Raw genomic sequence first — 14,113 nt, forward strand, 5'->3', positions numbered from 1 at the left:
CTGCAGAAAAGGACCTAGGGATTACAGTGGATGAGAAGCTGGATATGAGTCAGCAGTGTGCCCTTGTTGCCAAGAAGGCTAATGGCATATTGGGGTGCATTAGTAGGAGTATTGCCAGCAGATCAAGGGAAGTGATTATTCTCCTCTATTCGGCACTGGTGAGTTCACATCTGGAGTATTGTGTCCAGTTTTGGGGCCACCACTACAGAAGGGATGTGGACAAATTGGAGAGAGTCCTGCTGAGGGCAAAGAAAATGATCTGGGGCTGGGGCACATGACTTATGAGGAGAGGCTGAGGGAACTGGGCTTGTTTAGTCTGCAGAAGAGAAAAGTAATGGGGGGATTTGATAGCAACCTTCAACTACCTGAAGGGGGGTTCCAAAGAGAATGGAGCTCAGCTGTTCTCAGTGGTGGCAGATGACAGACAATGGTCTCAAATTGCTGTGGGGGAGGTCTAGGTTGGATATTAGGAAACACTGCTTCACTAGGAGGGTGGTGAAGCACTGGAATGGGTTACCTAGGGAGGTGGTGGAATCTTCATTCTTAGAGGTTTTTAAGGCACGGCTTGACAAAGCCCTGGCTGAGATGATTTAGTTGGTGTTGGTCCTGCTTTCAGCAGGGGGTTGAACTAGATGACCTGAGGTCTCTTCCAACCCTAATCTCATATGATTCTATGAAGTCAATTCATGTCATCCTAATCTTTACAATTGAAGTCAACAGAAAAACTCCAATTAACTTCAGTCATTATTTTTAATCATGTTTGTTATGTCACTGTCTAAGGACCAACTAAGAATGAGGCATCGTACAAACACAGCAGTACTGTCCCTGCTTTGAAGAGCTTTTAATCTAAGCGTACAAGACAGACACAGGATGGGGGGAAGGGATGAACACACAAGCAGAGTCCACCATGTGATGGCAGCAAAAGGCATGTTAGTTCCAGGGTTTGTCTGGAGGGCTTTGGGTGTGTTTAGTTAAGAGGGGATGAGCTAAGTGGAAGAGTGATGGAGACAGAGGGTAAGATTGGCTGATGCAGCTTGAAGATGAGCGAAAGACCTTGAGGGAGAGGCAGGATGGAGCAAACAGCCACTCAGCACAGAGCAGAAAAAGTCTAGTCAAAACTAGAAAATTCTCTGAATGTCTGAAGGTCCCTGCTTTGGCTGCTTCTACAAGTGCCCCTACTGGCTGATTCCTCCCTGCAGTTTTTCCCCAAGGAGGGTGGGGCGCACGACCTGCATGCTGGTGTCCCCAAGGTAGGTGATAATGGAGTTTCCCCTATACAATTTTGAGTCAGCGTGCACATGTGTACTCAAGAGGAGTCGCCTTGACTAGGGTTCCATTTTACGTTCTCCCAATACAACAATCCCTATTTTGGGTACTTGTCGTACTGGATTAGGCCCCTTGTCTCCCCATCTATAAATGAGGATAATTGCTTTACAGAGGTGTTGAGATTTAATATAAATGGCTCTACGATTTTAGGATGAAAAATGCTGTAAGTGCAAGGTACTCTGTATTGTACTACAACTTGTTCTTGAACATGGTGATGCATGGAAAGAGAAGGGTTAAGGGGAAAAGTGGGTGGCCAAGTCATCTAAAGAGTTTTTGGAATTGAAAACAGAAGTTAACACAAGCTGCTACTAACAACTCAAAGGTATGTGTTCTGTTAAATCTACAAGTCTCACTACAAACACAGCCTGGTTCAAGCAAAGTGGGCTCTTTTGTTTTCTCCCTCTCCTTCCATAAATCCCACTTATTTGGCCAGCAGCTCTTTAATATTGCCATCTGTGGAGAAAAGATAATCGATAAACTGAAATGAATGGCTGAGGCTGTATTTGAAGACCCCTAAGGATATCTACTAGGCACTATGCCAGTGCTGCTGGCATGATTGCATAATGCTCCCTGTCGTGTCCAGCCATAGAGTCCTTCCTGCTGAATTCCCCAGCACTAAGCTGCATGAAATAAAGAGTGAGAGAAAGTTTTTCAGGTTTCTCTGCCAGAACTTAGATTCCTTCCACATTTGGCAGTGACACTAGTGCTTTTTCCCCCTCTTTAATTAAATCTACCAAACACATTAACTAAATGCCAATTCAACCTTAAGTGGCATTGCAATGATTTCAAACCAATCCAGAGCTGACTTGTCTTTACAAGGGGAAATGAAGTTTACAGTGAGTTTGAAAGCAAGAGACTAATACTAGTGAGAGAACACTAAGCTTTCACGCCAGCCACACTTGTCCAGCTTCTGAGCATAGAGTTTCAAATGGGAGGTTTCTAAGGGCTAGTCTACACTGGTAACGCTAAAGCGCTGCTGTGGCAGTGCTTTAACAGGGCTTACGTGGTTGCAGCGCAGCGCTGGGAGAGCTAAGAAATCCACCTCCACGAGGGGCGTAGCTACCAGCACTGTCTACACTGGCACGTTACAGCGCTGAAACTTGCTGCGCTCGGGGGTGTTTTTTCACACCCCTGAGCGAGAAAGTTACAGTGCTGTAAATTGCCAGTGTAGACAATCCCTAAGTAAAAACCAAATTACTTTCACTATCTAAATGAAGATTTAAACTGAAGTAGCGGAGGTATATGGCTACTGTATTTCTCCTGTGAGTATTTACCAAAGATTTATATATATATATATATATATTTAAATGTAGCTCCTACCTGCTGAAAAAGGTTACTGGCCCGAGGACAGAGCTGTTCTGCTAAAGGATCTATGGTAGGTCAATTCCCTTCCCTCTTCATGATTCTAATTTTTCTACACAGAGCTACCCCAGCTGTGATTTTGAAGATTAAATGATTTCTCCCTATCCTCTTTTTTTTAACCCTGTCCCTTCTGTTTGAGGTTGGTTCTCTTTGCCTTAGTGCAAGGTGTCTAAACGTTTACAATACCATGAGTACCTGAAGAAGCTTGCAAAGTCTCCACCTAACTTGTAAGAGTGTAGGGAAACATGCTTTATCAGAAGTATACAAACAAACCATATTTACTTATAGCTACCTTGAGGGATAAACTAAAATGACTTGCATTAAGCAGCAATAAAAGCCCACCCACTCTCTCCTTCCTTGACAGTTACACTCATCTTCTGCAGTTTCCACAGTATGCATCCGATGAAGTGAGCTGTAGCTCACAAAAGCTCATGCTCAAATAAATTGGTTAGTCTCTAAGGTGCCACAAGTACTCCTTTTCTTTTTGCGAATACAGACTAACACGGCTGTTACTCTGAAACTCATCTCTAAACACCCCTGGTTGAGACAGACTAAGTATGTGCATTTTTGCAAATTCCCCTGCCAAATGTGAAAGAGCGGTTCTATAACACACTTTTTGCCCCATGACAAGGGAACCATCTTTCCTCTCCCAGAATGTGCTTTAATTTGGAAGATGTAGTTATTGCTTCATAGTCTTCCCAACAGAAAAACCTGGACAAGCTCTGCCCTTTCTGTTACCTTTTGCCATTTGGCTGAAGTGACAAATGTGCTACAAATCCCTCTGTGTGTTTGTTTTTACAGTGGGGGAAAGAATGGATCTTGTGAAATAGTGAGGAGAGATAATTACTTCATCTGATTTCTCTAATAACTATCCTGAATACTGTAGCAAAACAGAATGGGGCAAAGTAAAGAAGATGCAGTCCAAGAACAACTTGGATCAAGAATGTTACACTGAAATATTTCATTTGGGGGGAGAGGAGCAGGGAGAAGTACTCTCTCTCAAGCACCAAGGCAGGGAGAGTGAGAGAGACATAGGATAGCTAACAGCTTTCCCAGCTGAAATCCTGGCTGGCACCCAGAGAGCAACTAAGCCAATTCTGCACGCCAATTTCTTTCCATTCCTCACAGTAGCACCCCCTGCCAGTTACTGAAACAGCTGATATTAGGGTGGGGAAGGAGCAAATTAGCCCAAGGAGGTGCCCAATTTTACTCCTATATGCCTCCAAGCTTGGAAGTGCTGACTGCAGCAGCCCTTGCCCCATAGTGTTAAACTTGTGTGTTTAAAAGGGCACTGGAGTCAATCTCACACTCTTTGGACTACAATGGGCACAGGGCCCATAAAAGTATGGATCAAAAGTCTTGTGCTCTAGATCACAAATTGTTGGTGCAGAATCTCTCTGGTAGGTTGTCCAGTTCAGAAAAGGTGAGGGTTCTTCCCTGCTTGTATAGCCTCTTTGCTTATACTTAATAGGTCCCTACACTTTTTGGCTGGAAGAGAAGTGAATATACTTGGACTGCAGCTATTTCTAAGACAGCCCTTCCCCACAGCTCTGGCCCTAGTCCTGGGTTCAGGGGCAGTCCCTTATTAGCATGGTACAATTGAATGGCAATTACCAGCTCCTTCCCTCAGAACCACCCAGTCCTGTTCCTTCTGACAGCAGAGATGGGGGTTACAAGGCAAGACGGCAACAGAAGCAAGAGTAGGGAAAATTCAATAAGAGTTTACTAAGTAACTGGCTGAGGAAGGAGGACAGGAGGTAAAGGCCAGGATTAGGGGGCCAGGGGTTAGTAGCAGGAGGCAGACTCAGGGATGGTGGCAAAGGGCAGGCTCCAGCCAGTGGCAGGAGACAGTAAGAGCACTGGCACAGCTGAGAAATGGGGGCTTTATTCCACCCACCATTGAGCCCATCTCCTTATTCAGAAGACTGAGCTTAATTATTGCTGGAGCTTTTGTAATTGCACAAGGGAATTAAGCACCAAGGGGGCACATTTTTATACCTGGAAACAAAACATTGCAAGCAGCCTCAACCCATTCTCTGATATCCCCTCCCCACCATCCACCTGACTATTAGCTATGAACTGGCCCTGCTAAAAAATCGATTGCCAATGTATTTACTGGTTACATTATTACACCGCTCAGCTTCTTTAAGAAATAACAAAGTTGGTAGCACCCCATGTTCCCTCTAATTTTTGACAGGCCACATGCGCAAAAAAAATTTCTGTGCAAATTGTTGAGCTTCTGTGCATATTTTCGTGTGCGGGGTGTTTTGCCCTGTGGGCAGGGTTTAGGATCTGTGTGCAGGCGCACAGCTCAGAGTGGGAGCACCTACACGTCTCGCTCCATTAAAGACTGTGCACAGCTCCCTTCTAGCAGGAGGATGCCGGAGCAGCCTGTTCCCCCACAGCCACACTGCAGCCCCCAGTCTGTCAAATAGCAGGCGAGGTAAAGGCGCCGGTGGTGCTCACTGAAGTGCGGCTCCTCTGTGGCCTCAGGAAAAAGTTAGCCTGGCAGGGGCTACGTAACGTAGATCTGTCACGCAGGGGCTGGTGGCTCGGTCTCCCCCGACTCCCGAGGGCAGCACACCCCACTGGGTGCAAAGCCGGGCGGTGGCGACTCATGCATGCAGGGGGGCGCTGGCAGCACACGCCACGCTGCCGGGCTCCGGAGCTGACAAGCGAACGGCCGCAGCGCGCTGCGGCTCCCACCGGAGAGGCGAAGACCCCGCTGGGGGGCGGGCCGGGCGCGGGGGCGCTGCCCGCGGCCCTAGCCAGGAGCGCTCTGCGGGGGCCGGAGCAGCCCGCGGTGCTGAGAAGCTCCCGGGGCAAAGCGCCTGGTCCCCCAGTGTGCGTGGGGGGAGACCCGCTGCCGGCCCTCCCTGTGGCTGGCGGTGTTGCTGGGGGTCCACAGGGACAAAGCCAGGAGCCGCCTCGCCCCCGGGGCCCCTGCTCGCAGCACCACCGCCGCGGGGTCGGCCCTGGTTACTAAAGCGACTGTCGGGCGCTGAAGCCCGGTCCCGGTTTGCTCTGCCCGCACGGACCACTCCGCAGCACTAGGCGGCAGCATTGCCCACCAATTGGGGGCCGACTGCTACCGGCCCCAGATCCCCGCCAATCCACACCCTGCCTCCTGCCAAGAAAGTGCATCCCTCAGAGCCCCTCCTCCTCACACTCTCCCTAGGCCAGCTCCCCGCATTTGCGGTAATAGACCCACATATCCCCAAGGACTGGTCACCCAGGGACTGCCCTGGGCCCTCACACTCACCAGTCCAGCTCCCCATATTTGCAGGGCTGGGGACACAGGAACACACACACAGGCACACAAAAATCTCCATCCAGCTCCGGAGCTCTGCATTTGCAGGGTATGGGATGCAAACAGCCCTGGTGAAATCACACAGGGACCCTCTGACCCCGAACCTCTTCCAGGCTGATTAATAAATGGAAGGACAAGGATTTGAGCAATAAGGACTAGATAATAAAATATCACCTTGAACATTGTGTGCAATTCTGATCACCCCATCTCAAAAAAGGTATATTAAAATTGGGAAAACTGCAGAGAAGGACAACAAAAATGATTAGGGATATAGAACAGCTTCCATATGAGGAGAGATTAAAAAGACTGATATTGTTTAGTTTTTAAAAAAGGGACTACTCAGGGCATATGATAGAGGTCTATGAAATCATGAATGGTAGAAAAAGTGAGTAACAAAGTGTTCTTTGAGTGCTTGTTCACATCGATTCCAATCAGGTGTGTGCGTGCCACGTGCACAGTCGCTGGAAACTTTTTCCCTTAGCTCCCGTTGGGTTGGTTAGGGAGCTCCCTGGAGTGGTCCCTTCATGGCACTCAACATAGGTGCCGACTCAGTGGGTGCTCTGGGGCTGGAGCACTCATGGGGAAAAATTAGTGGGTGCTCTGCACCCACCGGCATCCAAGCTCCCCTCACCCCCTGCCCACCTCCTCCTCCTCCCTTGAGCACACCACATCCCCACTCCTCTGCCTACCTCCCAGCGCTTCCCGCCCAGCTGCCGCCAAACAGCTGTTTGGCATAGGAATAGGGTTGGAATAGGGGCAGGGAGGGGGCAGAGTTGGGGCGGGGACTTTGGAGAAGGGGTTGGAATGGGAGCGTGGCAGGGCCTCATGGAAGGGGTGGAATGGGGACGTGGCCAGGGTCAGAGGGGGATTGAGTACCCAGGGGAAAGAGGGGAAGTCGGCTCCTATTGGACTCAATAAATTAACCTGCCGACCCGACCCCCTATCAGTTCCTTCTAACCGCACATGGCGGCCGTTGGAACTGCATCTTGCTTGCCTTGAAAGTGCTCCCTTAGCTTAGTTATCTAGTTCTCTCTTTGTTTCTTGTATAGTAGTTGTTGTTAGTGTAGTTTAGTATAGTTAGCATCGAGGTTGGTGAGCGAGATCATCCCTATCCCCTCACCCTTTCTTGGGCTCTGGGGCATGCTGCGAGCCCAAGGCTTTAAGTTGTGCAGTGTATGCCACAAGCCCCATGCCAAATAGCAACCCCCACAACTCTTGCCTGAGGTTTCTGGAGGAGGCGCATCAGTCCAAGCATTGCAAGATCTGCAGGGCTTTCAAGCCCAGGACTAAAAAGGAGCGGAATTTCCGTTTAAAGCAGCTGCACATGGAAGCCACACTCCATCCAGCGGCCCCTGACCACCAAGGCCTGAGCACATTGGTGCAGAGCACTCCGGCATCGGTCCACGAATCGGTGCCAAGGAAGGACTCTAGCGCAAGAGACGCTCAGCACCAGTGATCCCCGGCACCGCAACAAGCAGCAGTGGCCTGGCCCCGCTCTACTTCTCCAGTGCCCCACAAGCACAAAAAGGCTGACAAATGGCGCTCTCCTCAGAGAGCTGCGGAACTGCCAGGGGATGCTTTGCTACACCAGAGGAAGGACCTGGCTCCCAGGCAGCAAGAGTCCATGCTGTCGACTCCGGCGCCCCAGAAAGCACCGTTGAGTTCGGCTCACAGCGACTCTCTGGCAGGGCAGTGCCAGGTGAAGGTGTTGGAGCCATCCTCCACCCAAGACACTTTTGAGGCCGCAAGAGATCTCATTGAGATGACTGCGGCTCAGCTCCTGGCCATTAGAGACAAGACTTCAGTACTGTCAAGACTGGTACCGTCCAGAGGCAAGCCCGCCATGATGCAGTGATCCCAGTCGCCGGACTGGCCCCACACCTGGAGTTTGACAAAAAGGCTTGAATGGAAAGGAAAGAGAGACAGGAAAGACCAAGCCCTCTGCTGTCCACCTAGGTAAGTGAGGTTCACAATACAAAATAGTGCTAGAGCTATTTGGAGATAAGTACAGGCATCACATCATAGATGAGGAAAAAACAATCTCCCTCTCCATAGTTTGTCAGAGCTTTAATCTAGAATATTGCATATATAGTTCTGCTGACAAAAGTACTAGACATATATTGATAAACTGGAGGGAGTTCAGCAAAGAGCAACAAAAATGATCATGAGGCTGGAGGTACTGACATCTGAGGCAAGATGAACCATTAAATATAACAATCCTGATCTGCCCTGAAGTGGGCTAGATGCTCCATGTAGCGGGGCTGCCCTCTTTCAAAGAAATTTCCCACTCTCCAGTAGCCAGTACCCAGAGCCATTCCACCACTGAACTACAGGCTGATCTTTCCACCAACCAGGACTCCATCAAGGAGGCTAACTACTGTAAGACAGATCCCCACCTCAGTCCCAGCTGGACCTGAGCCAGATCATACTTTTTGATTGGATGAAGAAATTGTTTCACAAAAGGATTGGCACTAAAATTGGGAGTGGAGAGACAGTGAATGTTTTAATCTGTGGAGTATGGGTATAGGGAGGGAGGACATGGGGTGCTGAAATTATTCTGGAATGGTGGAAGATATTATCTGAGAAGGGGGCTTTCTTGCAGGGGCCAGAGACTAGCAGCCCTAGGTTATAGATACAAGAGGGATCTCATTTATATTTGTATCCTCACTTATCACTTAGGTCTCCATGAGAGGGAGGCTAGTAAATAAGCATTTTTGCCAGTGTTCAAGGATGGGTGCTGGAGCAGGGTTGAGTTTGAAAGGCGATCGAATCTTGTAACTGAGACAGGTATAGAGGTAGGATAGCTTTGTGAGTACGGATATTTCCCTATCATTTTGGAAGGTGAGAACTTAAAACTTAGGAGAGTTGGTGTGAGTGGTGTGTATCTTGTGAGCAAGAGAGGCCCACAGTGTCAGGAAGGGGTGAAGAGGTTTTGAAAACCTCTCTCTACCCAGTCTCAGTGGGAGTTGGCTTAGAGGAGTTTGAGTAAATTATCAGGTGGATGAGTTTTGATGTTCCCCCCTACATCTTAGCTGCAGTAGAATTGTGGCTAGAGGTAAATGGCGTGATAAGTATGTGGCAGAAGGGAAACAATTTATTTTGTTGGCGAGTGTGGATGACTGGAACTTTCAGATCTGTGTAGCCTTGAGATATAGAAGGGATTTGGTTTTTTTTTTGAAAAGAGGCTGCCGAGGATGGTTGGTCAGGTGGGATTTGTTCAATGAAGGATTTTGTAGCCCACCCTGGAGGTTCTTATTAGAGTACCCAGCCCTGGCAGCTGCATCCCTTTGATGATCTTTGGATGGCCAACAACACTGCTGTGCACTGGGGAAACAGACGCCCAGAAGAAGGGGGTGAGAGTATGGTTGTGGGAACTCAAGTTCCTCAATCCCTGTAGTAGTGGAAAAGATGAGACTAAACAAAAAGGCCTTTTTAGAAGATTAAACATTGTGAGCACAGCTTCTCCATTCTCAATCCCTTTGGTTTGGATCATAGTTGTTTCTCAAAAGGATGGGCATCAGCGGACAAGGATCCAGTTTATTACAACTAATACAAAGTGAATGGCAAGACTTTGGCCATCCATGGTTTAATACAAGATAAGGCTCTCCCTGACTTTATACACAGAGCTGAAACATGTTTGGAATACACTCCTGGACTGGTTTTGGTGCAGTTGTCTTTAGTCAGGTATTTGGGTTATCATGAACTAAATTGGGGATCAGCAAGGAGGTGGTGTAGTTGTGCCCTTTGTGTATAGATTAAAACATCACTTGCCTCCGCACCTTATATGTGTGTCCTGGCATGGGTTTAAGATAGGACTTGTTTTAGTGTTCACTGATCACCCTGCTGTACCGCAAAATCCCAGCATGAGCCAGTTACGTTCCTCACTTGCTTGCAAGCTGCATGGAGACTATTTAAAAACACAGTAACAGAGGCTCAAACTAAATGTATACTCCAAACAAATAAAAAAATGCCACCATGGCTTAACAGTGGAGTAGAAGAGGCAGTTAAAGGAAAAAGTCATTCTTTAAAAACTAGAAGTCAAACCCTAATGAGAAAAATAGAAAGGAGCATAAACTCAGGCAAGTCAAGTTTAAAAGACCAAGAAGGAATTTGATCAACTAGCAAAAGACACAAAAACTAATAGCCAATTTTTTTCAAGTACATCAGAAGCAAGAAGCCTGCCTAACAGTCATTGGGGCCAGAGGACGATCAAGGTGCAAAAGAAGCACTCAAGGAAGACAAGGCTATTGCAGAGAAGCCAAATGAATTCTTTGCACTGGTCTTCATTGCAGAGGATGTGAGGGAGATTCCCATACCTGAGCCATTCTTTTTTAGGTGACACATTTGAGGAAATGTCCCAGATTGAGGTGTCAGTAAAGGAGGTTTTGGAACAAATTGATTAATTAATCAATAAGAAGTCACCAGAACCAGATGGTATTCAACCAAGAGTTCTGAAGTAACTCCGATATGAAATTGCAGAACTACTAACTGTGGTATGAAACCTATTGCTTAAATCAGCCTCTGTGCCAGATGACTGTATGATAACTAATGTAAAGCAAATTTTTAAAAAAGGCTCCAGAGGTGATCCTGGCAATTACAGACTGGTAAGCCTAACTTTAGTATCAGGCAAATTGGTTGAAACTATAGTAAAGAACAGAATTCTCAGACACATAGATGAACACAATATATTGGGGAAGAGTCAACACGGTGTTAAGTAAAGGGAAATCATGCTTCAGCAATCTATTAGAATTCTTTGAAGATGTCAACAAGCATGTGGACAAAGGTGAGCAGGTTGATAGAGTGTACTTGGACTTTCAGAAAGCCTTTCACAAGGTCCCTCAACAAAGAGTCTTAAGCAAAGTAAGGAGTCATGGGATAAGAGAGAAGGTCCTCTTATGGATCAGTAACTGGTTAAAAGATAGGAAACCAAGGGTAGGAACAAAAGGTCAGTTTTCACAATGGAAGAGGTAAATCGTGGGATTCCCCCAAGGATCTATACTGGAACAGTGCTGTTCAGCATAAATGATCTGGAAAAGGGGGTAAACAATGAGGTGGCAAAGTCTGCAGACAATATAAAATTACTCAAGACAGTTAAGTCCAAAGCTGACTGCAAAGGGATCTCACTGAAGTGGGTGACTGGGTAACAAAATGGCAGATAAAATTCAATGTTGATAAGTGCAAAGTAATGTACTTCGGAAAACAAAATCTCAACTATACATACAAAATGGTGGAGTCTAAATTAGTTGTTATTATTCAAGAAAGATCTTGGAGTCGTGGATAGTTCTCTGAAAAATCTGCTCAGTGTGCAGCAGCAGTCAAAATAGCTTACAGAATGTTAGGAACCAGTAGGAAAGGAATAAATAGACAGAAAATATCATAAGGCCACTATATAAATCCATGGTGTGCCCACACCTAGAATAATGCCTGATGTTCTGATTGCCCCATCTCAAAAAAAAAAATTAGAATTGGAAAAGGTACAGAGAAGGGCAACAAAAATGATTAGGCATGTGGTACAACTTCCACAGAAGGAGAGATTAAAAAGACTGCTACAGTTCAACTTGGAAAAAAGACACCTAATGGGGGATATGATAGAGGTGTATAAAATCATGAATGGTGTGGAGAAAGTGAATAGGTAAGTGTTACCGCTTCACCTAACGGAAGAACCAGGGTCACCCAATGACATTAATAGGCTGCAGGTTTAAAAGAAACATAAGGAAGTAGTTCTTCACAAAATGCAGAGTCAACCCATGAAACTTGTTGCCAGAGGATATCGTGAAGGCCAAAAAGTATAACTGGGTTAAAAAAATAATTAGATAAGTTTATGGAGGATATGTCCATCAATGGCTATTTGCCAAGATGGTCAGAGATGCAAACCCATGCTCCAGGTGTCCTTAAACCTCCAACTGCCAGGAGCTAGGACTGGATGACAGGGCATGGATCACTTAAAAATTGCTCTATTCTGTTCATTCCCTTTGAAGCATCTGGCACTGGCTATTGTTGGGAGACTGGATACTGGGCTGGATGGACTGTTGGTCTGACCCAGTATGAACATTCTTATGTGGCATTAGGGTCACTGAATGCATCACTGAAGTGATTTCAATAACCATGTAGAGGATTTCATGGCCACCAGAGTGACGATGGGGACTATCCCAGGTAACAGACATCTCAACTACTACAGCTGGGCACACGGTTGATCTGGTATCTGGATTAGGATTGGAGGTTAATGAAGTGAAGGTGGCACATATATATCATAGACTGACCATTGCCTTTTACAATTTGAGGTAGGGGATTCTCTCTCTCCTGCTAGGGCAAGGACATGTTTTGATGGTCCACTCTTGGAGGTTAATGGAATCAGGACATATCCAGGGGAAGAATGTTGTTCCTCTGACAGACCCCTCCATCAAGAATTTCATAGGATTTTAAAATACACTTTCATCCACCACTGAGTGAACAGAAAGTAGTCATTCTTTTCTCCAGCTTCATCCTCACAGGCTTACTAACGACTTGCAACAAATGAAGTGAGAAGGAAGATGCTTAGGGCATCAGCAGCAGAAATTTCATGCCAAAGCTGATCAGCTATAATACAAAGATTTTGACGTTTGGATGTGCGGTGGACAAATAACTGGTTCTTGACCTTCCCCATATCACCCAGAAAAATCTCAGACTGCAGATTAGTTTGGGATTGTCAATAGCTTGGTGGCTGGCCTGAATTCCCCCAACTTTGAGGAAATGTTTTATTTTTTGGACAAAACAAAACTGATCAGATTCATAGCAAGCAACCTGCATCCATGGAGCAGAGCAATGTTTTTGGGGTGATAAATAATAAAATCATCTGTGCTTGAATTTCAGCTAGTGTTGCTCACTGAGATATTGGAAGTGGTGAGAGAATTTTGTGTCACAACCTGTGATTTGGGTCTAAGCCCATTCTGGCTGGAGAAGGCCAGTGGGAAAATATTAGGTCCATGACTATTTCCACCAGTAAGCACCTTTCTTTGCTTTGAAAAAGCACTAGTTTGACCTTTGTTCAAGAAACCATTGCTTGCTGTTGATGAGCTGGGCCAATTATCATCCAAGCTTTCATTCTTGAGTAAGATTATTGAGAAGACTGTGGCAAGAAAATTCACAGAACATTTAGAGACCTCAGATCTCCTTGACCTTTATCGGTCAGGGAAGAGAACTGATTTTGGCACGGAGTCTCTGCTGATTGCCTTAGTGAATGATCTTCTGGCATTGCATGAAGATCAGGTATCCATGCTGATATTGTTAGATCCATCAACTGCCTTTGATACTGTTGGTTAGGAGGTGCCATTGACTTGCTTGGGAATGCTCTCAGGAGTGGATGGAGCTGCCCTTCTGTGGCTTGTTCTTTTCTCTCAGGGATCATAACAGTTAGTTGCGGACAGTTGCTTCACTTTCCAAAGGCAGGAAGCCACAGGAGGCCATTCTGTTACCCCTTTTCTATAGTGTATATATGGGGCCATTAGGAGGGTTAGTAAGGAGGCATGGGCTGCGGTGCTTTCTGTATGTGAACAGCATCCAACTTTATGTCCATCTCATTTGACCCAAACAATGTGATCATCCCCTTAAGACTGGAGCATAGAGGAGGGCTGGCTAGCTAAAGCTCGATCCAGACAAGATTGAGGTGATGATGGTGGGTTGGGGGAAATAGTCAAAGGTAATGGCAAAAATTATACTGGTCCCTTTGATTGAGAGTGTTCAACTGCCATTGGTCACCCATGTTCACAATTTAGGGATGGTGTTAGCTTCCTAACTGCTTTTCAATGATCCCATTATAGCAAGTAACCAGGACAGCATTTTTTCACCTGTGCCTGACCTGGAGGTCGCTACCTTTTCTTTCAGATGTGGATGTGGTTACTGCTATCCACACCTTTGTCACTTCTAGATTAGATGACTGCAATACCCTCTGTTGCTGAGTCTTCACTAGGAAAAAAAAAAGAGGTGTGTTAACTCAACCTGATCGCTCATGTGAAAACTACAGACTGCCTTGTCTTCACTAGGTTTTTAAATCATGTTAGCTAACTCAAGATGAGAATGCACCTTTGTTTCCTGGTGAATACAAGACCCATATAGGGGGTAATACCTTGAATGCAGCTG

The 14,113-nt window shown here is 46.3% G+C and overlaps 1 protein-coding gene across 1 annotated transcript in view; it reads right to left on the minus strand.

Annotated features, from left to right (window-relative positions):
* Positions 1–14,113, minus strand: part of WNT5B (Wnt family member 5B) — a 97,107-nt gene that overhangs the window by 49,779 nt on the left and 33,215 nt on the right. The gene's annotated exons all lie outside the window — the stretch shown is intronic.

Source organism: Lepidochelys kempii, chromosome 1 (assembly GCF_965140265.1).
Source record: "Lepidochelys kempii isolate rLepKem1 chromosome 1, rLepKem1.hap2, whole genome shotgun sequence".
Taxonomy (NCBI): Eukaryota; Metazoa; Chordata; order Testudines; family Cheloniidae; genus Lepidochelys; species Lepidochelys kempii.